Source organism: Ambystoma mexicanum, chromosome 3p (assembly GCF_040938575.1).
Source record: "Ambystoma mexicanum isolate Mex_15411 chromosome 3p, UKY_AmexF1_1, whole genome shotgun sequence".
NCBI lineage: Eukaryota > Metazoa > Chordata > Amphibia > Caudata > Ambystomatidae > Ambystoma > Ambystoma mexicanum.
In genome coordinates this window covers 1,006,908,246-1,006,932,054 of record NC_090925.1, presented here as the reverse complement: position 1 = coordinate 1,006,932,054, position 23,809 = coordinate 1,006,908,246, and the positions used below count along the sequence as shown (strand labels likewise).

Sequence of the window (23,809 nt, the reverse complement as noted above, 5' to 3'; positions counted from 1 at the left end):
TAACCCATTCCGCCTGACTCGTAATGAGGCCCGATGTCTCTAATTGCCTGTCTCTAATGTCTCCAATGTCCTTGCCATGGTGATCAGGTGGGCTATCAAGTGAAGGACGGCTTTCAGAGTGGCCCGCCTGGAAGCAGCAGAACCACCCACAAGGCATTGCTGCCCTGCATTTTTGAGATCACATGGGCTTGTGATACAGAACAAAATAAAAAAGAGGGATTAAAACGTTTCATCTGCGTTACAAAAGACAATTGGTAATGGTATGCACACCTGTGAACCCTGGTAGTAGGTTTAGCTAGTGGCATCACATGGGTGCCACACCAGCGTCTGTCAATATTGGGGTGATGGAACGGCATTCATTTTCTGCACCTGCTTCAATAAGGTATCCAGTGATGTGACCGAAATGAAAATAACGAATGAAATGTTACCAACAAAATAAAGAAAAATAAATATATAAGGTTTGGGGGTAAAGGGTTAAAAGGTGTGGGGATGGTTCATGGAGGGACTACAAGCATAGCGAAATGGGGGGATGGAGGGGACCCCCAAATAAAAATAAAAAATCGATATATTTTTTTTCATGTAACATTTCATTTGTTAAACTTCATTTCGATAACATCACATAGAACCCTGGAAAAAACATTTCCAGAAATGAACCTTCCGTGGAGTGTGTCAGTGTGATGTGGATGACCGTGCCCGCTCAACATCACTCCATACCTTAGTCTGTCACTGATCCAGTCGCTTGTTCACCCCATCCCTATAATGTATCCTGCCGTTTAAAGATCAGAAAGTTAAAAATAGTCAGTCATGGTGTTATGTAGAGGAGGTCGTGCAATTCCATGTCTAACAATGCATAGTCGCGCCATTGCTTGGATCCTTGAGATGCTGGGAATAGAAGGCAGTAGTTAGGTGGGGTGTCTTCTCCAGCCTAAGGACAACAGTGGAGGCAGAGCAGCTGTTTAGATTCAAAAGAACACCAATGAGTGCTCTGGGAGAAGAGGGGTGACCAGAGTCACATTCAAGCCATGGCAAGTGACTATCAAGCCAGTACATGAAGATTTTGGGATCCACAGCTGGAAGACATATGGCAATCATCCTACAATCTGTGGCACACTATACATTTGTACCTCTTTTTGTTGGATTTATTTTGCTTTTTTCATGGCTTAAAATGTTTCAAATGGATTTAACTCTCATATTTTGGGTATCCCTCTTTTGAGCTGAGTGAGGGGTGGCGACGGAGGTTGGTTCAGCTCACACTGGTAATCAAATTGTCCCTGGCGGCTGTTGGTACTCTTGTTCAGAGGAGAATTGCCTAGCATTTTGGTGCTGGACTGCCCCTGGGCAGGACAAAGACTGATATGTTTGGGGTATTTCTCCTCTGTGAAGATAGTGAGCTAAAGACTCTGGGTAAGGATCTCGTAACCAGGACTAATGCCTGGCAGAGAGACTGCCAGGAGCCCCTTGTTTTTTTGCTAACTTAAGTTACCATCTCTTTTATGATTCGAATGCAGGACTTTTTTCAGAAAAGCCCACAAAGAACAAAATAAGTGAATTGGCACTCTTGCTGACCTTGATTCATGTAAATAGTAGAGGTTCTGTGCCAGTAGCCCAAGCGCTGAGTGATGGGAGTAAGATGACTTCCCAAACTACATCCAAAACACCAGGCCGTATAGGTAGACTGTGTTATTAGCCCCTAATAATTGGTTATTTCCGCTTTCCAGCTCCTTCCCATGCCCATCTCTACACCCTGCCGGAAACTGAACAAGTGTGGTCCAGAGATTTGCCCATAAAGATCTTTCTCCTACCTCAAAACACACCAGGCTCATTGAACGAGAACATCTCAGATTCCCTCCCACCTCCAACATCTGTCAAACCACCCAAAACCAGGCCAGTTTCCATCCCATGTTGCATATAAGGCCAGGTCCCTTCCTGCGGCCAGGAAGGGGCAACAGTGATTCTGGCTCAACTCCTAGATGGAAACCCCAATGATGAATTTGACCCAAAAGTGGTCACTTAGTCCTAAAACGGACATGCACACATCTCGCTGGTAACTCGGGACAGGCACGGCACTCCGCCCCGGTGAAATAATCAGCTATTCTTATAGACCCCTTGAAAAAGCAATTGAGCTGCTGGCTTCCTGTCCTCAACACCTGTGACCAATGTCTACAGACTGGGAGAGCGGAGCTTTGGATTGGTATTCTCTATGCGGTAGGGCTCGGAATCTTGCTCTTCTCTTCCTTTCTAGGGAAGACCCTCTGTGTACATGTTGGGTATTCTTCTTTGCCATAGTAGAGCTTGGGGTAGCACCATTCTTTCTAGAAATAAACAGCAAGTGGAAAGTCGCCCGTTGGCACCCTGCACGGTGCTGTCTGTATAGACAACCATTACCTTTTTCCAATTGCTATATTTCATGGCACAATTTTGCATACCCAGTGTCACAAGAATTAACATATCCATGCCACGATTCTGATAGTTGGGTATATTCTCTGGAAACAAAGCCTATTTTCTTTGGTGGCACAATTAGACATAGTCTCCTGCCACAATTATGCAACAATTATATAACCCAGACCACCATGCACCTTTTCTCTGCCACAGTAATTGTTTTCCTGGGCACTGGTGGATTTGTCACACTGGGCATATACCGTGCCATGGTGGATATTTTTCTTTTCATCGCTCACACAGTTTATGGTTGTATGGACTTCTTACAGTGATCCGAATTGTTGGGAGATAGGAGCTATTTAGCTCCTCCTGCTTGTAGCCTAGAAGAGCCTGGTTCACTTGAGACAAACAACCAGGAGTAGCATATGGAAAAGTAGCGCTGTGTTTGGAGCATAAGGGCACCTAGAAAACATTCAAAGCAGAATGGGCCATTGACACTGGGCAAAATATTAGAGTTTGCAATTTATGTGGAAGTTAGATTTGAGCGTGTTATGTAGCTTCCGCTTACTGGGTGATGTCCTATACTCTGAAGCTAGGTGGCTCTAGCTGGTTAACTCCCTGAATTTGAGTTTATTTTCTGGGACCCTTATGCTTATTATCTCGCATCTTGTCATATATTTCTCCTGGCACAGTTGGGCGTAATATGCAGTGTACTGCGAGACTTGTCCTTGGCCTCAAGCCCAGGGATCGTATCTCTCCAGCTCTGAAATCTCTTCACTGGTTCCCAGTGGCTGCAAAGATCAAGTTCAAGACCCTCTGCATCGTCCACAAGGCTTTCTGGGGCCTGGGACTACTCTACCTCCAACGTGCTCTTCCAAAACATCTTCTTTCTGGAGCTGTCCGCTCATCCACCTCCAACTCTCTGAGCATCAGACGCTTCTCCAAGCAAAGAGTTGCGGGCAGATTTATCTTCTCGGCTGGGGCCTCCCCCTGGAACAGACTCCCTGCCTCTCTCAAACTTGTGCAGAACCATCTCCGGTTCCGGAAACAACTCAATACCTTCCTTTTCGCTTCTGCTATTTCTCTTCCACTGCCCTGCTGATGCACCTGACTGCTCCGTGCACTGGTCACCTTGTCACCCTTTGAACTTGGGTCCAGGCTCCTGCATGTTCAGTTGCCCTTGCACTGCCTCCAGTCTCCCCAGCACTTAAGGGTCTGTATCTGCAACCTTACAGTCCCATCTCTCTGCACTTATGAGCCACCCGCTGGCTGCACTTGTGAGTTAACTGCACTTCCCCCTTCCCCTCGCGACTGGCACTTCTTCCCTTCCCTCTTCCTCGCACTTGTGCAATCTGAATCACACAAGGCCTAGTAATATTGTTATTTTGCCCTCCCTTGTTTCCCCCTCCTTCTCTTGTCACGCCTAGAAACACTTGTGTACAGGCGCGTTATAAATGCCACATCATATCATATGATATCAATGATAAACATATTCTTTGGCACTGCCTTGTCATCGATAGATGATTAACCGACAGTGTTCTTGCTCTCTCTCTTGCACACACACACACGCGCGCGTTCATTTACACACATTGGCCCGTGCACACATACAGGCGTGCACATACACAATATCGTCCGACATGTTGGCTTTGTCGCCGCTTGCCTAATGATGTGCTTTTCATTCGAGCCGCTTGAGTTGGGCTGCACGTCAGCCCCCTGCCGGGGCACCCTGCTTGCTATGCTCGGGTTGTCGTCTCATTAACGTAGGCATTGGAAAGCACAAAGAGCAATGACAGGTTTCACAAGGTGATAAAATGAAAAGTATTAAAAAAAACTGACCAAACATGAACAAAGCTAAATGTGAAGTCACCTGACACGTTCACTAGCAAGCTGTCCATCATGCATTCCATGCTGTTTTTCTTTACTCGCCTATGTCTCCATCGCTATTGGTCCATTCCTTTACTGCACATATATTTTTTTCTTTTCGGTCGTTATTCATGTGGCCGTTTTATCTTTTGCCATAAGTCATTACTTTTCTTCAATTTCTCTGTCCTTCTTCCGTTTCTTGTTATCACCCTGTTCCTTCCCCTCTCTCTCTCTCTCTTGCTCTGTCGCATTCATAGAATGTACATGTGCTGTGGTCCTAAAATGCGATCAAAAGGTTCTTTTGAAACGAAAATAAACTGTGGCGTCGATAGGCGAAGTTGCCTAGAAATGTACTCAGAACTCAGATAAAAATATACGTAACATAATACTACGTTTTGCATGCTTTCTGTTGGTATAAATCCGGAACTCGTGGTGAGTGTGCCACTATCTGCAATATCTATCAATACAAATGTTATATATGTATGGCTTGCATTTGGGTTAACTTGCATACCCAGAATGCCTTGCTATTGTGTTTCAGAACTGGAAGTGAATTTCCAGCGATCGCTACTTGGGCACGAAGCATTGAATCGATTTCCGGGACGGGTCTGAGGTTATTCCGTCAAGTAGTTAACATATTTGATGGAGAAGGGGGTACCCCTTCTGCCAAAATGATGGCTATATCTCTCATAGTGATTTTCAGGAGAGAGACATTTTAGAAATGAAAAGGCTGCAATTTTGTTGTTGTTCGATGCGAGAGATAACTGCGGTTATACCAGGAATAACCGGGTTAGCCGAAGATGAAAAGTGGAAAAAATGTCATTTGGAGGAGGAAAAAGATGAAATGGCACCGGGTTAGAGGTGAGGAGGAGAAAATAGGACACCATGTGAAATTGGGTATTTGGGGGCTTGTGACCAAGTTCAGAGCTCAAAAGCTTGCACATAACCAGGATTATTTTTGCATAACGAGGATTATAGTAGAGAACTGGATCGGGAATGAAAGAGCGCACACACACATAACCGGGATTATTTTACAAATAACTGTGGTTATTTTCTAGTACATTATTATTATCGGGGTTATACTAACCGCGGTTATGGCGAAAAGTTTTTTTTTTAAAAGAGAGAGTTAAAAAAAAGAGATAAAAAAAAGTGGAATGTTACATCTACAGTGAGGTGGGGGTAATGGATGTAGCTGAAGACTATTTCTACTGGGTTACTTTAAGGAACCGGATGGTGCAATATGGGAAGTGGACACGGCAAAGGCCATGGCCACTGCCTGTGGCCAAAGACATGTCTAGTGGGCCCGTTTAGGAAACCTTTTGGAGCAATATGTCGAGTGGCCAAATGCCATGGTTAGTGGGACTGGAAGAAAGCTAATGGGGCAACATGTAAAGGGGCCGCGGCCTAAGGCCTGGCCCAATGGTCATGGGCGAAGGCCATGGCTAGTGAGCAGAAAAGAAAGGTAGTGTTTTAAATGATACAGTGGGACATGCACAATGGCCAGGGCTGCATGTAGAGAGAAATGTAGAGTGGCCACGGCCATAGCGCATAGCCACCTAGTAGGTCCAAAAGAAACATATTGGGGGAACAAGTTCAGTGGCGCTAGCCATGGCTCGTAACAAAACTATGGTATAACAAAACCCTTGACATTCATGAAAAAACATTAGTTACGGTGAAGTTAAGTTGTGCAGATTTAACGCAACAATACCCTTGAAATTCAGCAGATGTGGGAAGTCATGACCAGCTCATCTCGGCACGTTCCCGATTCAAAGCCTATGAGCACATACATATTATAAGAGAAGGGATTCACAATTACATACAAAATGGCATGATGGGGGGCATCCACGGAACACGCTTAGTTAAGTTGGTCAAGACTTCCCACATCCGCTGAATTTCAAGTGTTTTGTTGTGTGAGCTCTGCACAACTTAACTGCACCTTAACTGAGTTTTTTTTCATTGAATATATATATATATATATACACACACTCATGCGCGTGCACACTCATTTTCCATAATACATTTTGACTGCACTTTAGGTACATACTAAGTTCTATGGACCAGGCCGCAGATCTTACCCACAAACCTTTTTTGCATATGCAAAAGCATTTGTGCTCTCAAAAACGATAAGTGTGTGTATGCACACATTGCAGCTGCTCCTCAAAGTGTTCTAGAAGCAAATATGTGAGTATAAATGGCCGCTCTGCGTGTTATGGTATGTGGCATTGCAAAGCTCTCAACTTCCAGTCACTGAGGAGAAGGAATCTGTGGATTAGGAAGTAAGTGGTGTGGCATCTCCTTCCATAATCAAGCGGTACACTGGGCAAAAGACACAACTGCATGAGCGGAGACAGCCTGGCAATTATCAATAAGGGTAAATGACTGTCTGCCATGTTGTGATGGGCTGCAGGCTCACCTATAGTCAGGTAACATGCATGAAGATTTGCCATCAAGCATAGCTCAGCCAGAAAACAAGAGGTAAGTGTGAGGTCAGGTGGTGTACATTACATATTGGTATACAATTCCAGTAAACATCATCAAATAACCTTACCTGGCACAGCATAGCACTGTGTAACACAACATAATGTGACATAACTTAGCATAACATAGCACATCGTAGCATAGCAAAATAAAATATCCATAGTGTGCCATGGCATAGCACACTTACCTAGCACCGAAGATTAAGAGAATTGCCTAGAATAATAGTAAAACGAAGCATAACACAGCATCATAGCACAGTCCAGCGAAACAGCGTACCATGAGCACATGATATGATTGGTTATTTATAACGTACTTAATACCCAGAGGTTTCTGAGTGCGGACCCGGGGATCGAAACTGTGTTGCTCTGTGTCGTCTTGCTTCCAAGGCGAGCACATTGCCGGTGAGCTATTCTCTCAGGACAATTTTTAGCAGGATATTTTGCTTATTTATTTTTATTTGTATGGTGCACCGAACCCAGGGTATCTGGACAATATGGACGTGAGATGAGTGCTTTGAGACCACAGTTCCCATTGTTGCACACGGTATAGAAGTGCTTTGTGGGCTCTGCGAATGAGTGGGTTTATGTGCGCCATTGTTTATGTCTGTACGTGTGGTAAGGGAATTACTGCACAGGACATTGTGAGTGGTGGCAGAGTGAAACTGCCCAGTGTTATAGGAGTGCAACTGCACAGCTCTGTGCGCGTTTATTGGATGAAGCTGAATGGGGGAGGGTGGAGATGTGGTGTGTGTGTGTGTACTCTGCATACCATGCACATATACGACTGAATGGCTCAGGAAGGAATGAAGATCTAATTGGATAACTTTACATATTCAAAATAGGCGGGGCCAGAGGAATGGCTTCACGTGGGCAATGCAAATGAGAGACACACACCCGCTCTCATGTAGAGCACAACACGGAGCAAAGCGCATGCTCCCTATTTCCTCTGGTCGCAGATTACCTCGAGTCCAAGTGGCATAAATCAGATGTGGGACTGGGAAAAATCTGCAGAGATTATTTTCACTTTTCACTTTTGTTAGGCACAATTTGTATCATTAGATGCCTGATTGCATGTTTGCACTTCCATTTTCCTATGAGCAAGCTCTCTGCTAGACATATGCCGCTGTGATAGCTGCTCCATCTTTGTGAACCAGATAAGAAGGAAGGCAGATGATCTGAACACTGGAGCTTTAAGGTGTCATTACTGAGGCAATATGCCCGAGGCAGTGGGCGAGGGTCCCTTGACGAGGGCAGCAGGGCCGTTATCGACAGGGTCGGCCTGCCGCCAAGGGGCATATCGCCACCAGCACCCGTGTAGTAACCTATGCAGGCCCTAATGGTGTTTTTTTTATGTAAAAAAAAGAAAGGCCCTGTTAGTCACAAAGGCCGTTTTCAATGTTGATGACGTTTGACGTCATCAACATTGAAAACGGACTTCATGACTGACAGCATTTCACATCGCTGGGCAGCGCAGAAAAGGGACCTTTCTTTTTTTTAAACACTCGGCACCAGCGTGGGAAAGCTGGAGGAGCGGGGATGGGAAGGGGGCATTGGCTACCGAGGCTGCTCGGAAGGCGGGCTTATACCATACAATACAAAATGTGTTCCTAGCTTCTCGGTTGGCTAGTGCCCCTCCCAGGGTGCTAATTAAGTCTTTGCTTCTTGGATTCAGCAAATACTCTACTTCTGGTGCCTAGGAAAATCTACCTGTCCGCCTCCCTGAACAGCTTTGTAAGAGTGTAAGGTACCAACGTATTTTACATTTCATTTTGCACTCTCTTATTCGTTTATTGAGTATGTTATATTGCACAGGAGTCCACATTTTTGGTGATTTTATTTGCATGTGTATATCAACGTGTTTCGTACATGGAGTGCTTTCTCAAGGCTTTTTAAGCTTAACAAGAGCATTCCAATGCAGCCTTCTCAGGGGCTACAGGGAAGAGCTGCCTTTCACACCACATCCTCAATTCAACTGTGCTTGCCACACTTGTTAGGGCCCCATCATCCATGCATGTGATCCTATCTCATGTGGCTTGCACACATGTCACTACATGCGCCATGTCGTATCCTGGTCCACTGACATGTACGCCGTGTTGATTACACATTTCATGGTCCTCCCACATGAAAGATCATTGGAGGGACTCCTGAGGGGGAATTCTTCTCCCAGACCCAGTGTACACACAGTTCACAAATGCTTCCTCAGATGCCACAGCCATTTTTCTGCATGTCAAAAGCCTGAGGCTGTTAGTGTGGGTATATATGGTTCATGCCTACAAACACAAGAATGTTAGGGTGAGTGTTAAAGAAAATGTAATGAGCAACAAGCCTACACATAAAGCCCTCAGTTATTCAAACCTACAACCCTTTTTTTTTTATTTTGTATTATGATATAGATCACAATCTTGAGCAACAAATCTTTCCAAAACATTATATCATACAATGACATCACAATTACTCATATTTTAATATACACAATGACTCAAAATTATTACCAAATTCAGTGGGTTCTAAGAATAAATATCTAGAAAAAATCATTATCATATAAAAATAATCAAAAGTACACATCATAAAACCCATGTACTCATCAGCGGCGGGCACCCTATCCTTATTTAAAACAGATATAAACATTCTCATCAAATTTAATTTAAGGCCTACTTGAGGGCCATCCAAAATCACAGACTAAAGAATATCTACATCATGATTTCTAAAAGCATTTAAAACATGGCCCAAAAATCCATCTAAGTGCAACACCTTTTCTACCCCCAAAATAGAGCTGTGTGTGACATATCTCCACCCCAGAAATCCTTCTAAGTGCAACACCTTTCCTACCCCCAAAATAGAGCTGTGTGTGACATATCTCCACCCCAGAAATCCTTCTAAGTGCAACACCTTTGTTACCTCCAGAATAGAGATAAGTGCAACACATCTCCACCCCCAGAAATCCATGTAAGTGCAACACATTTCCTACCCCAAAAATACAACTATGTACGACATATCTCCACCCTCAGAAAGCCACCTAATTGCAACACATTTCCTACCCCAGAATTTATCTAAGTCTACCACATGTCCTACCCCAACCATACATCTAAGTGAAACATATTTCCTACCCCCAACATACCTCTAAGTGTAACACCTTTCCTATCCACGAAATACAGCTAAAGAGCGATACGCTGCCCCTAATCAAGTCTTAAAAGGTAATGGAGTGGTGGGGTTTTACTGGAGTAAAGGAATGGCTGTACTACCCACCCGGACCACCTTACCTGTCTTTTGCTGTAGATTGTCTCACTGGGCACTCAAGGGCAAACAGGGAGGTAGAGCTGCCCTTTACCTATGGCCCTCCGCCCGCTGCCAGGGCAAGGCTGCCCTAGGGAAGTTCAAGAAGTTAGGGTGTTCCGGCCACATGGTAACCCTCTGGGACTATTGGCAGTGCTCTGGGTAAGTAGGGGGTGGTGAAGGGAGGCGGGAATGGATGAAATTAACCGGAGCAGGAGTGGATAGGAGAGGGGGCAGGCGAAGGCAAAGAGGGTTCAAAGAGGAAGAGCGGGCAGACTAAATAAATACATTCCATAGTAGTAAGGGCTCGGGCTTGTCACTCACCAGAGTCTATGGAGAGTGTGCCTAGAAAGGATTGTAGGTCAGGAGCGCGGCGCAGGGTAACACTGAGGCTGCATGCTGATCCTGTCACGTGGTCCCCCCTGTGGACCTATCGGCAGTGCTGTGGGTGTTAGAGGGTGGTGAAGGTAGGCGGGAATGGATTAAATAAACCTGAGCAGGAGCGAATGGAGCGGGGGCAGGTGAAGGCAAAGAGAGTTCAAAGAAGAAGAGCGGGCAGACTAAATGAAAAATTCCCAAGTAGTAAGGGCTGGGGCTTGTCACTCACCAGAGTCTCTGGGGAGTGTGGGCTGTGCTCCTGGAAAGGATTGTAGGTCAGGAGCGTGGAGGAGAGTACATCCGAGTCTGCATGCTGATCTGGTCAGGTGGTGATCCTCTGGGGCTATGGGCAGTGTTCTATGCGGGTAGGGGCCAGTGAATGAGGTTGAACAGAATGACATGGGAATGGTCCAAGTGAGAGGAGCCAACCTGCAGTTGGTTGGTCCTGGGGTTTATGTTGCAAAGGTTAAGATCACCTCAGTATGAGCATGGGGATATGGGCTGGAGAGAGGGGAGCAGTAGAGCAGGAGAATGGTGAGTGGGGAGGGAGTGGGGAAGGAGCTCAATAGATTTGTGTTCAAAGGATAAGGGGGTCAATTCTGAAGAGGGAAGAGGGCCTGTTGGTTTGTTGATGTTGTCGGCCATGACCGAAATCTTAGGGTGCTGGGAGTCTACATGATCACGAATGAGGTTTTATCGTAAAGCGATTAGGCATTTCAAGTACCCAGCGACAGGTCAATAAGGGGGCAAAGTTGGCGTGGAGTGGGAGAGTTGTAGAAGGTGGGGTGGGTATATCATGTTCGAGTTGTTGATGAACAGCAGGGAGATATGGGTTCGGCGCTGTTTAAAGGGGGAGTGGAGGAGAGGGATGGTAAGTGCGGGGGAATGGTGGAAGAGAGCAAGGGGTATGTGGAGACAATGTGAGAAAGGGAGAGAGAAGGCCGTAAGAGAAAGAATAACATGAGTAGGAGCATTAGGATGGGGAAGATGGATAAAAGGGAGCGGGAGCGTGGGCATAGGGAACGCTGCAAAGATCACGTGGCCATTGTGGGCACTGCAATAGCTGACTAGGAGGAGCCCAAGAGTGGATGGTGGGATCGCCCATCTGTCTTCATCCACACCAGGACTGAGGCGTCAACAGAACACATGCGAGGCAGCTTGTGAGTGTAACACCTTTACTGACTTTATCAGGATAGGGGCGTGGGGGAGATATGTCAAAATATCCTAAGGGTAACAAACTACAGATAATAAAGATTACTATCATACAAGTGTATACAAGTGTAGGCATGGGTTGAAGTATCACCGACTCCGAATTAGCTGGTTTTCAGAAGGGTTCTCTTATTACTTCTCAACAGTCACACATCCAGGGGGTAGAACCCGGTTTGATTTTGAATTCTAAGTGTCAGGCCAGCTTGTTGGCCAACTCCTACGAGCAAGAACATCTCCTCCCCCAGCAAAGGGTACAGTTCAGGCCTACATATTCTCAAACTCTGGCCGCAGGGCACTGCTTGGGCCAGTAGAAAAGCCCCTTTGGCACACGGCACCCAGGAGGTATTCTTCCCCTTCCTTGGGGCTTTTGACAGGCTGTGACATTGTTACCCCTGCCCCCAGCAAGGGGTCGCACTCCTTGACCAAAGTCCCCATGGCAAGCTCTTCAGGTCTCTCTAGTAATCTGGTTTTTCTCAGTGGGTCACTTACTTCAAGGGAAACACGAGTGAAGGGACACACTGTTAGGGCATAAGCATCTCACCTTGCTGGGCTAGTTCCAAACTACTTCCTCCAACTTTTAGGTGGACTTGAAAACGGCTTGTTCTTTTTGCGTGGATTTAGAACTCATCCTTATGCATTATTTTTTATTTTATTTTTTACTTGTTTCAATTGAAATTTAGACAATTTTTACAAGGGTTATCCTATTAGGCCAATCTATATATATGGCATGCATACTCATAAATACCACAGGACCCCATAATTAGGTGGACAGTAGAAACTGGCAGCATTTAAATACTTTTAGCGTCTAACGTATAACGATGACCTCAGACACAGTGTCGCATAGCATAGCATAACCCACAGTGTCCATATGGGGATAGCCACATTAGTTATGCTATGTTCTGTTATGTTAAGTCCTTGTATATCAGTTTACGCCACTGCCAGGTCGTCTCGAAGCACAAAGCTTCTTCTGGGCATCCATATAAAGACGTCGCTGTGCAAAAAAAAGAACAACGAAACAACTTAAGGAAACAAATCAAGACTAACAGATGTAGGGAAAGAAATGGCACAGAGGATACGAATGAAGGAAGGCTGAGCCTGAGTAGGGGAAGGAAGGAAGGAAGGAAGGAAGGAAGGAAGGAAGGAAGGAAGGAAGGAAGGAAGGAAGGAAGGAAGGAAGGAAGGAAGGAAGGAAGGAAGGAAGGAAGGAAGGAAGGAAGGAAGGAAGGAAGGAAGGAAGGAAGGAAGGAAGGAAGGAAGGAAGGAAGGAAGGAAGGAAGGAAGGAAGGAAGGAAGGAAGGAAGGAAGGAAGGAAGGAAGGAAGGAAGGAAGGAAGGAAGGAAGGAAGGAAGGAAGGAAGGAAGGAAGGAAGGAAGGAAGGTAAAAGGACGGTTGGAAGAAGCAATGCGGTGGAGGTGGATTGGAGGGGAGAAGAGCTAAAAGGAGAAATGAATGGCTGGAGGATGAAATTAAAATAAGTGAGAAAGAAGGGCAAGATGAAATGAAAAGAGAACCGCCCCCCCCCCACCCCCCCGCAGAAACGGATTGCATGGGAGAGCGCGAGAGCTACGGGGGCTGTATTGCCGGCGTTGGAGGGTAGGGATGGCGGTGTGGGAGGGAGAGAGGCATCCCACTGGCCCAGGGAGTGGGAACTCAGCCCAGTTCCCCGGCTGTGTGCAGCGAGGTGTGCTCTGCGACTGCAGCATGCATCAATCAATGCAGCTTCCAGCATCCCGCCCTGCGGAAGACGTGGCGTGGTACACAATTCAGGGACGGTTCCTGCGATGGGGGAGCACAGCAGGGCGGACGGAGACCCCCAAACAAGGTAAGGAGACCGTCTGCACGGGGAGGCTGGCGGGAGGGGACGCCCGTGGGGAATGGCTAATGGAGAGAGTAGAATCGGACAGGGCGCGCGTGACGAGGGGGGTGGTGGGAGGCAGAGGGGCTGGCCAACGGGGAGGAAGGGGGGGAGAAGGCGGGAGATTGGTAGGGAAGGGAGGAGGTCATGAAGGGAGGAGATGGATGAAGGGAATGGGGCACAGAGGGTGCTTGAGAGCAGGGGCGTGAAGCAAGTGTGGAGGGGAAGGGAAGATGGCGAGAGAGCTTGTGGATAGAGAGGTAAGAACGGCTGAAAGAGAGGGCTGCTGAGAAATGGGCATGGAGACTAGAGGGCGCAAAGAGGAAAGGGAGGGAGGGGCAGATGGAGGGGTGGAGGAGAAGAGAGACGACACACAAGACATACATGACAGAGAATAAGTGGCAGTAGGGATAAAAGGAACATGTAAAGAGGGCTGGCCAGGGAACAGGGAATAAATAACATTAGGTCAGCAGTGGTGCATGTAAGACTGCGGACGGCTGCTCACAGGAGGGCTGCAGCCCAGCATGCATGCATACGAGGCGGTGGGTTTCCATAGGATGCATGCGTATAAGTAGCACACATGGTTAGTGGGAAAGGCTGCCGATGGTATCTGCATATAGACTGCGGATGTTACATGTCTCTAGGGGATTTCATGCTGGGGTTTCGCTTGGACTCTATGAGGATAAAATGTGGCAGTCCCGCAGGTATTCTGCAAAGATGCAGATCCTTCCTCTGCCCAAACTCTAGATGGAAATCTCGCGATAAGGGGATTTAGGGCATCGGTGCAGTGTTGTGGGAGTAGCGCCGTGGATGTGATTTTTACTGGGTATATCCAGCATGGGAGTTGGTCCACCTGCATCCACCGCCACCGTGCAGAGAGCTCCGAACCTGCCACCGCTCAGCTCAACAGCTTTTCAGAATTCTTGTTGCAATCCGGCATACACCACAAAACCCTTTCACTACTCTTAGGACACGTCATTGCGTCCTAATTCCCAAAGGAAAGGACTGCAAGGCAGGCATAAAAACAAACAGGGAATCAAATCTTTTCCAAACATTCATATATCTGCATAGACATGCATAGCGGGGATTGTGTACTAAATCGCTGCATCACTAAGTCCTTGAATCCCTGTAGACTTGTGTTCCTTCCCTTTCGGCCTGTATTCAAGAGACACATCAGTTGCCACTGTACCACGACCCTCTACGACTGCTTTCCTATTGGCTGGACCAACAGCGCAACCTCACGGCTCTTCCCCATTCTACTCTTCTTCAAGATGCCATGTACCACCATCATCTTCATCATTAACCTTGCCTGTAGCGGGTGCCTGTGCCATCTCTAATACAACACACAAATACCTCTCCGTTTCTGAATGCATGTGTTATGTGTCAGATTGTGGCAATGTCAGAGCAGCGTGGAGGAGTGGAGGGTTCTTAAACCGCAGACCCTGTCCCAAAGATCCAGGGAAGACATTGGCCCTCGTTATGACTTTGCCATTACGGAAGAAATACCGGGAAAAATGCTGGTCATTGTGCACCAGCATTTTTTCCAGACTGGCAAAACACAAGTTTGCCGTTGCGAGCCACGGAAATGCCTGAATCACTGGTACCATCATCTATTGGCTGGCGGAGACGGTTGGATCAGTTTGGCAGTATCTCGCCGAAATTACTGGCAGGGTACCGGCAAACTTGTAGCCCAAGAGATTTTTTGCTAGGACACCAATAGACAGTGGACAATTCCACAAGTCATGAGTTAGGTCACTTTGCAGGAGAGCATGGACTACAACTCCAGTGGGTCTTTACCTCTGATTATGTTGGTTAGGGATCATGGGAGTTGAAGTCTAAAGAATCTAGAGGGTCACATAATGAGTATGTCTCCAACTGGGTGACTGTTCCATAGTATAGGGGTCAATCAAGTCTCAAATGCTTTCTTGAATAGCGTCATTGTTATGTCATTGCTGAATTCATGGTAGCAAGTCTCCTTTCCCAAGCCCTGACCCAGGTTGTTGAGAGTTTAATGCCGCCTTGTTCCGATGAGCTGCTGGACTCCTTGTTTCTTCTCGTATTGCTCCTTGGGATGTCTATTCTGTATTACACAATCTCAAGCATCTGGTGTCTGCATAGCACAGGGCTCTTTATCTTTTGTTTTTCATTTGAGCCCCCATTCCTGAAGGTCATCTTCATTGAATCTAATTCAGTCTTCACTCTGAGCCATGTTGGAGCCTTTAGAGCAGGGAGCTGCGTTCTGGTGTTTCTTTGATTGGGGCCATCTTGTAGGCCGTTTTCTGAACCCTCAGTGTAATTTCATGGTGTGTGCAATCAGATCTATAGGCTACTGCAGGAGTTGCGTTTTGATGGTCCCATTAAACATGTGATCTCTAGGAGATGGTTCATTCATGCGTTCTAAGAGGGCTGCTTTGAACATACACCCTTCCTTTCCTTTGCTATTATCCTAATGTTTTTTGATGTTGAACATCTAGTTTTACAGTTAGGTAATCTCAGTTGCAAAGCTATGGTTGCTTTATGTTTCCATAGAAACTCAAAAGACCTCCTATTGGCAGTAGCATGTGGAGATGCATTGTAATACCAAAGGGCAGTAGACACAGTTTCCTTCCATTGCACATCAGCCTTTACTACTAACTCATTAAACTCCTTCACCCCTCCTTTCATTCATTCAGTGTGGGTTTTCATCTGAGGATGATACATGTATGGAATCTTAAGTATTGGCACAGTCCCATTACTAATAACCATGCAAATGAAAAAGCTTGCCTGAAAATGCTGCAACAAGTGCCCCACCTTTCGTGTCATATGAATAGATGTCAATCTGACATATGGTCTCTTAATGAAGTAATACACAATGACTAGGACACACCTTACACATGCTGAAAGTCCATTAAATGGGCCCATTATGTCAACCCCATTCTGTTCCCATGATATTTTAGGCAATTCCACTAGTATCAACTGGCTTATTCATGGTTACGAGTACTAGCTTCCCTTCTGAAACAAAGACTCCTTATATACGTAGAATGATATATCCAAATCCTTCACATGCCACCAAACTTCGTTTAGATTTTTCTTTCCATCCATCTTCCAAGGATCATCCTCAGCTCCATCAGCTAACAACACAAAACACTTTAGTCACGCCACTCGTAAAAAGAACTCCACAGTTTCCCAAAGTAGCTATGAAACATTGAACAAGATTTGTCTGCTGCCCATACATCCCCAAAATACTCTTTCACTCTCCCTAAAACCTCCATACTTTCTTCCCCTGAAAGGTTATGCTTCGCTATAGCAAGCGCCCATCTGAACTGGCAACAGCACTCACCATGCTCTCCATCCTCTACTGGCTCTTGCGCAGGCAGAAAAGCAAAAGGGCCCTTCCTAGTTTACTTCCGCCCCACAACAGTCTCTCCAGTGGATTGTTAACGCTGCATTTTTCGGCCAAACTTGTAGTTGATAGACTTCCGCCTCTTGCTGACGGTATGTAAACCAAAGACACGGTATGCTGAGTGCTCACCTTGTACCCGTAGGAAAGTGATGCCAGAGCTCCTTGGCTCATGAGCATGAAAAGCTTTGCTCTCAATGATGAATCAGTTCATTGTTCATAGCGCACGCGTAGTGGTGCTTTCCTCTATTGTTCTGTTCTGGGCCGATACGGCTCCTGCATTATTCATGCTTGTATCTTCTGTAATCATGCTTTCATTCGCATTTTTAAAACGACTCAAGGTGGAAGACTCCACAATGTCATTTTTGATTGCATGAAAAGTCTCTTTGCGTCTCTCGTCTGTGACGGGGCGTCTGCCACAAATAGCCACTCTGACTCCCAAAGTAGGTCCAAAGGTGTTTATCGTAGATATTACAAATAGTTTTATCAGGGTTTGTGGGAGGATTAAGGCCAAATAGGACCTTTGAAGAAGTATGGCGCTAGGGCCGTCTCTCTCTGTCTCGACTGCCCTAGCATTTCCCTCCCTCCTCTGTAGCGCAGGCATCCATACCAGACATTAGTATTACCAATAGGTGTCACCTATCTCTCTTTTCTCTGTCTTGGCCTGCTGATGGATTCTGTAAGACATTGGCTGCCTGACTCCTGAGGTGCCATCTATCTGTCCCTCTCTTAGCCCCGCTTAGTGTTCTAGGGGAGTTACGGGTGGAGCCTTCTTCCACCCGGTGTCACTCTCTCTGCATGCACAGTCTACACTGACCCTCTCCTACATTGGGTCCGAACATGTTCTCCTTCCCATCCCAGTTCTATCCCTCCGATCTTACACTCCGCCTTCCTACCTCCACTCTTTGATTTTATCTGGTTTTACTCCTCTCACGTCATCCTCTTTCTACTCCTCCACTCACTACCACCACTACTACAACTACTGCCTAACTAGCAGCCCTTATATTCCACCTCTTCTACTACCACCTCTGTGTTACTACTACCTCGCCTCCACTCTTGCCACTACACCTACTTCACTACCATCTCTCACTACTATCATCTCCTCTAATGTTATTTACACTTCACTACTATTAATCCCCCCTCTACCGCTACGACCACTTTTCTACTACTACTGCCTCATTTCTCTCTCTAATCTCACTTCCACCCTCTACTGCCACTACTACCACCGCCAAGTACTACCACCTCCTCTCCCACCACCACTCCGCTACTATCACTACAGCTTTAGCCCACTAAAACTACTAGTAGCTCCTCTTATTCCTCCACGGAATAGGCCAAAATGACCGAACCTAAATTACTGACCCCACCAAAAGACCTGAAACACATACCACAAAAAGTTTGAACTACCAAAAGTTAGAACTTTTTGTGGTATATGTTTAGGTCTTTGGGTGGGGCCGGTTAAAAAAAAGAAGCTGCGGGGGCACCCCTGCAGCTGACCTGACTAAAAGTAAAAAAAAAAAAGAAAAGGACCCTCCGGCGCCAGTTCCCGATCACAAAAGTGAAAAGGAACCAGTGCCGGAGGGATACAGTGCGTCGGAATGAAAGGTAAGTATGGGGGTGGGAGTGTGTTGAGGGAGGTGGTGTGTTGGGGTGCAGGTGGTGGTGTGTGCTTGGATGAATTTGGGGTTGTTTTACAATGGATGTCTGCATGGGAAATGTACGAAAATGTTTGTATTGCATACATTTGCCATGCGGTCATTTCTGTCGTGACTGTTTCAGTCACGGTAAAACAACCCCAATTCTCCTCCTCTACTTCTAATACACTGAACCCTCACTCCCAAGTAAAAAACACTCCATAGACCTCTCCCTTCTCCTCTTCTGGTCTCTCAGACTTCCTCCTCCACCCCTGTCCTCACCCAACTACAACCCACCCTAACGTGATCCCAAACTCACCTTTACATATCCTAGCCCCCCCAGGATTGGCCAACTTACCCCAGGCAATCAACGTACCTGAATGAGGGTGTGTGACTAGGAAGGGGTCTAGCAGGGCTCATAAGGGCTTGTATACCCTGCCTCCTTTCTTACATTGGCCTGATGTGTTTTGTGCTTGAAAGGCCAAACAGTCTACAGGGGACTGTTGTCCCTTATTTCCAGGGCCTTCTCATGGGCCCTTTTTAATCGCAAAGTTTCCCTGGTCGTTTAGTGGGTTGCTGGTGGTTCGTCCTTCCTGGAGGTCTCCATTTATTACATATGTCCTTGGTGGGCTAGTGGGTGTGGGGTCTGACTGAGCTGCCTGCCAGAGTCACGTCCTATCCTGGGCTGCAGAAGCTCCATGCGGTCCCTCCGCAGTGTCACCGCTTCCTCTGGCTCTGTCTTCTTTGACACAAAGGCGGGCACATCCTTTGCCACATAGCTGGTGCCCCTCAGGCTGCCTTGCCAGGCTGGGTCATGCTGGTCCTCATTGTTGCTGCTAGGATGTCGCCAGTGTTTCCTCAGCGCCGTACCGGGTCGGTGATGCTTGCTGCTTCACAGCACCTCGCCCGGCGCTGCCACCACCATATCCGTTGTTGCGGGGTTGACTCTGCCATCCAAGTAGATGAGGAGAAGATGGGAGGGTCCTGCCCGCACTCACTCTGGCAACCTGGTGGGTAAGTAGGGTCAAGCCTCCTCTGCCCTTTGTTAGGGCTGGATAAGTGATCCTTTCACTTGTCCCAAACAATTTCTGGCCTCTCATTGATCATGCCTTCAGATATTTAGTTTTAGTATCAAAATCACAAACTTTGAAGAATATTTGCCTGGAAAAGTGAACAGAACTTCATGATTCTTTGGAAATGGTACTTCATGCCCAACCTTTCACAATTCTTTCTTTGTTTTTTTTGCACACCTTGTGATGGCGGGATCCCGTTTTATGACTTGGTGTTGGCTATGTCTATGCTTAATTGATTTCTGCATTAACCCTCAAGTTCCCCATTTGTCAAACACCTTCTTTACATCTTCATAATGGTGCTGCCTGCTCTCCATATAACCCAACCTATATTCTTGAAATGCTGCACGTTCTTAATACTCATGAAAACGGAATGCCCAATCCTTTAAAAACAGAGGGGCCATGTGCCAATGCAAATGGCAGACGATAAATTGAACATACTCTTCAGACATAACTCATTCTGCAAGATGCTGTTAAGCCTTGTGTGACCCCAAGTGTTGGTGTTCAGTGGTACAAAGGATGACTACTTTGGCATTATCAATGGTTAAAACAACCATCTGTACCCATGGGCAACATCCATTCATAAGTTTTTGTGATCTAAGCACAATCTCAAATCACCACTTTGTTTTTTGAGGAAGACAATGGGAAGCAGCCACTTTGAAGATTGCATTGAGTCAGTTATTTTCTCACTCGGTCTACCATTATACTCAGTCCTTATTTGGTCTCCAGTTAGACTCTGTGCACTCATTGCCTTACTGAAAACCTCGAGCCTTGAATTTAATGTAACATTTCAACTCCCAAATACTTGCCTAACCATTTCTATAAAACATCTCATCAACACTTACCCTTTAGAATGCCCAAACTGCTGAGTGTTCTTCACAGAAGATGTATTCAGCACCCTTACAACTCTGTGTCCCTGATTCCCTGATCTGCCACACATACCTTGACGGTAGTCATGATATCTTTGTACTTAACTATGTTCTGAAAACCACTACCATCTTTACAACTTGCCACCCTATGTTCTTGCCGAAATGCCCTGTGCAATCACACATTGCCATTGTTTTTAAAACAACATTGATAGGATAAATGTATACACAGATACATAGTAATTGCTTTGACTTTGATCACTACTTTGAAGGATGGTTAGTCTCTTGAACCTATATCTTGAATTTAATTGAATTGATAATTTTATTTATATTGCGCTCGTACACAAGTGTTTCAGAGCCTGCTCCCCGAGAATTAAATCATCCACATCAATGAGCATTCTTCTTCCTTATCCTTAATGCTTATCACTTTGCTCATGGACATTTTCTCACAATCATCCCTGTAATTGCTTTTAAAATCAGATAAATGAGCAATGGCTTTATTGTAGGCTCGACATACAGAGGAAACAGAGACATGCCTATCATATAAGCTGGGCTAGCCCAACTGTTGCACACCGATTGAGACACAACAGCTCCTTATGATACAAGGACCATGCCAGCTCCCATAACACAGGGACTCTCCACCTATATTCTGTGGGAAACCTAAGAAACATGTACATTCTTTGAGACACAGCAGATATTTTCCATATGTTGTTACTTTCAGCTAACTTCTTACTCGTCGTAGATTTGCCAAGATGAAAGGGAATAGGTAGAACACAATTGCTAATCAGTTGAGTACTGGCATGGTCCGCACCCACGACAGAAGGGCGCATTCTCCTTTCAGATGTGACGTGATTGATACAGTAAAACTATTATATGTCCGGAAGAAGGCCAGTGTAGGACGTTTCAAAATTCAGATACATTGATTTCAGTTTCTGGTCAGCGGGGTGTGTTAATGCCTTTATAATGTCCTATGATGTCTTTTGTCTATATGGATTTTGTTTTTTTATATATAAGTTGGAAGGTTTTTATTTACCTTTGTACTTCTGCTTTATTACGGTTTTAGTTAGTTATGTATTAAGATCAGTGTCGAACAACAACACTAAGAACGTTTAGTTGCATTAGTCAATGTCTAAAGTCTATATATTTGTGTTTGTTCAAAAGGTTTTTAAGCATAAACTGTGCACAATACAACCCAAAGAAAACATATATGTTTTTATAATAGGAGTCTAATTTTGGTCCTTGATTATTAGCACGCAGTTGAGACTGAGTGCTTCACCATCAATATTTTAAGAATTTCAAACCTAGGGAACATGTTTTTTATATTGGCACATCTTGCCATACATTTCCCATAGCGGGCATCCCTTGAAATAAGTCTAATGTCCATAGCTGCTGCAGCTCAGAAATCACTCTTGCATCAGGCCCCTCACCTCCCTGTTACATCTCTGCATGTAATACTCTGGCTTGACATCCCTGGGTATGTCTTTGGAATCACTCGCTTTTCCCCATTCCATTGCAGTCCTTCATTCAGGTGATGGTTCTGTTCTTGCTACATATATCGAGGCCTCAGTACTTATATTCCACCCACAGTCTCTTGTATTGTCTTGGTTTTGCTGTACAATGAAAGCTGAACCCTCTCTCACTACTTATCCTCCAAATTCCTCATCCTCCCAAGTCGCCGCAAGTATCTGTGATCCCATCACACTTCTGGCTACCAGCTCATTGGGTCAATGGAAACTAAAATAAAACCAATCTCTCTCTAAAACATTTACCAGATCACTTTCCTCCTGCTGAGTGGTGTGCCTGGTAAATACAAGCTGTGTGTAAAATGTTCTATACAGGATATTAACAGGCTATACGATTTTGGCTGATTTGTGTGATTAAGTTGAGGGACGGATCAGGATTTACGATTTTGCCTCCCTTCCATATGTCTGGGGATGCTTTGGATTCCTATGGAATCTGCATCGTTTTTACACCTGCAAGAAGTATGTGGATTCCATAAGACTTCATGTTAATGCCACCAGCCATGTGTTAAGACGGATTTCTGAACTCTGTCCTGGTGGCGCAGAAGTTCAGAAGGCCAACCTAATTACTTGGAACAGGGTAACCTCTGGACAAGCCAGACCAATCAAGGTAGCGATCGCGGCGGTCAAGACTAGGTCTCAAGAGGGGTGAGGGTGACTGAAAGCCCGCAATGAGCACACAAAGCAAGAGCGCTAACAAACTACTCCAAACAGTTGTTATATCAAAAATAGATACACATTTATTTTAAGGCCTTTAAAATAATGACCGTAGCGAGAAAATCACAATATCACAATATTAAACCAACACATACCATATCAACACAGTATATATACAAATACACAGTCGCAAGCGTTTAAAGCACGAAATATGTAGTCCACCTGCCAGGGAAGGAAAACAGGCAGTGCGATAATGCTTTCGACTCAGTTCGCCTTCATAGGCACCTAACTAGATGGAAGTCCGAGCCCTGCGAAGAGTGGAGCCTTGTGCTCAAAGTACCTGCCACGCCGGTGCCGACGGGCACAAGGGGAAGCTCCTCGGAGGAAGTCAGGCAGTTCACGTTAGTGCACAGCAGAAGAAGAACAGGTTCCGCAACTCAAGCGCAGCCTCCACAGCGGGCAGAAGCAGAGCGCGAGCGCGGCAAAAGGGTGCTGTTTTTACACAGCAGGGAAAAGCAATGGGATACTGCAGGAGGGCGACCAGATCCTAGATATACTACTCACCGGTCCCCGAAGCAAGCAGACCCAGGCTTCTCCACGATAGTTTCAGCAGCTGGCAGGTTCAGAAGAGCAGGAGACGCTTTGTAGTCGTGTAGAGCAAAAAGACGTCCCAATCGACGAAACCAGCACAGTTTTGTTGCCGCACAGGACAACGGAGCGGCCGTGTGTATTCGAGCCAAATGAACACTCCTCCCTTCAGACCTGGGGACGCCAAGCGTACGAAGCGTGGGAGAGTGACCAGGATTCGCAATACAACACAACCTGGCGGCGGTTGCAGAGCCAAACTCCTTTGTAAGCTGGTCAGTCAACTGGATGGCCCAGAGACGCTTCCGAAGGCTTACTTGGCAGGAGATGGTTGAAGATGCCGGGAATAGCTGTTCCTGCTATTCCAAAGGTCGAAGCACCAGTACAGGCCTTCTGGTTCGATCAAAGGAGGACAGGGGCTCTCCGGACGACAGCAGTGCAAAGGAGGATTCCTTCAGCGGGTCACCAGCGATTCCTCGGTCCAGCCTCGTAGTTGCAGGATACTTGGCTCCTGTATTCCTTCGTTCGTGAGAACTCAGGAGATCGACATGGTAGTGGTGTTTCCAGCCCCCTCTTATCCACGGTTCCCTTCGCGCCAAAACGGAGGGGAGCCAATGGGAGATCCGCTCATCAAAACACATACCATACGTGGACCAATCACGGACCACGGTGG

The 23,809-nt window shown here is 46.1% G+C and overlaps 1 protein-coding gene across 12 annotated transcripts in view; it reads left to right on the top strand.

The window, feature by feature from the left end:
- The window catches only part of EPB41L1 (erythrocyte membrane protein band 4.1 like 1), a 694,213-nt gene that overhangs the window by 257,692 nt on the left and 412,712 nt on the right, over nucleotides 1-23,809 (top strand). Inside the window, exon 1 of one of the 12 annotated variants that reach the window (XM_069652317.1) lies at nucleotides 12,966-13,395. The exons of 10 other annotated variants lie outside the window; for them this stretch is intronic. The gene's annotated coding sequence lies outside the window, so the exon portion shown is untranslated. Of the gene's footprint in view, nucleotides 1-12,965; nucleotides 13,396-13,592; nucleotides 13,689-23,809 lie in introns of those variants that run through there. One more of the 12 variants, XM_069652318.1, reaches the window with a different exon arrangement.